This window comes from Leptonychotes weddellii, chromosome 4, assembly GCF_054177405.1.
Source record: "Leptonychotes weddellii isolate Sample4059 chromosome 4, ASM5417740v2, whole genome shotgun sequence".
Classification (NCBI taxonomy): domain Eukaryota; kingdom Metazoa; phylum Chordata; class Mammalia; order Carnivora; family Phocidae; genus Leptonychotes; species Leptonychotes weddellii.
In genome coordinates, this window is record NC_138372.1 from 24,352,236 (window position 1) to 24,353,925 (window position 1,690).

The window sequence follows — 1,690 nt, forward strand, 5'->3', positions numbered from 1 at the left end:
TATTATTGCCATATATGACAAATCCACAACTAATATCAGACTCAATAAAAAGCTGAAAGCTTTTCTTCTAAGATTAGGAAGAAGACAAGGATGCCCACTCATGCCACTTTTATTCAAAATAGTATTGGAAGTACTAGCCAAAGAAATCAGGCAAAAGAAAGAAATAAAAGCCATCCAAATTGGAAAGAAAAGTAAAACTGTCACTATTTGCAGATGACATGATATTACATATGGAAATTCCTAAAAACCTCCATCAAAAAACTGTTAGAACTGACAGACAAATTCACTAAGTTCTCAGAATACAAACTCAATACACAAAAATCTGTTGCTTTTCTACATACAATGATAATGAACTATCAAAAAGAGAAATTTAAAAAAAAATTTTATCTATAATTGCATCCAGAAAAAATCTGGGAATAAATTTAACCAAGGAGGTAAAAGACCCAATATTGAAAACTATGCAAGACATTAATAAAAGAAATTGAAAGACACAAATGAATGGAAAGATATCCCATGCTCATGGCTCAGAAGAATCAATATTATTAAAATGTCCATACCACCCAAAACAATATCCAATATCCATAGTCAACACTATCCCTATTAAATTTCCTATGGCATTTTTATAGAACTCGAACAAACAATGTTAAAATCTATATGGAAACACGAGAGATCCTGAAGAGTCAAAACAATCTTAAAAAAGAATAAACCTGGAGGATATCATGCTCCCTGATTTCAAACCATATTACAAAGCTATAGTAATTAAAACAGTATGATATTGGCATAAAAACAGACACACAGATCAGAACAGAGGGCCCAGAAATAAACCCATGCATATACGGTCAACAAATTTATTACAAAGGAGCCAAGAATATACAATGAAAAAAGGACAGTCTCTTCAATAAATGATGTTGGGAAAACTAGACAGCCACATGCAAAAGAATGAAACTAGACCATTATCTTATACCATACACAAAAATTAACTCAACATGAATGACAGACTTGAACATAAGACCTGAAATCATAAAACTCCTAGAAGAAAACATAGATGGTAGGTTCCTCGGGTCTTGGTGATGATTTATTGAATCTGACACTGCAAACAACAAAAACAAAAAATAAACAAGTGGGACTATGTCAAACTAAAAAGTTTCTGCACAGCAAAGGAGCCCATCCACAAATAAAAAAGGCAACCTACTGGGTGGAAGAAAATATGGCAGATTCAGTCCCAGACCACTGCAACAAAGCTAGTATTGCAATAAAGCGAGTCAAATGAATTTTTTGGTTTCCTGGTGCATATAAGTTATGTTTACACTATAATGTAGTCTATTAAGTGTATAATAGTATTGTGTCTAAAAAAATACAATGTACATACCTTAGTTTAAAAATGCTTTGTTAATTTTATTTATATAAAACTTTAAAAGCTATAAAATTAGAAATACCATTCTATATTTTGCATTATGGTATATCCATTCAATGAAAGTTTCTGTTAGCCATTAAAATAATAAATTCTTTTGAAGAACATCTAAATGGAAAGGTAAGCAACTCACCATCATTTTATCCAGTGAAAAAAGCAGGATATCAAATTCTGTAAATAATATAATCATATTTTTATATGTTTATATTTTTGTATGCTTAGGAAAAAAGATAGGAAATAAACACACCAGACTATTGCCAGTAGGTACCTCTATGTAGT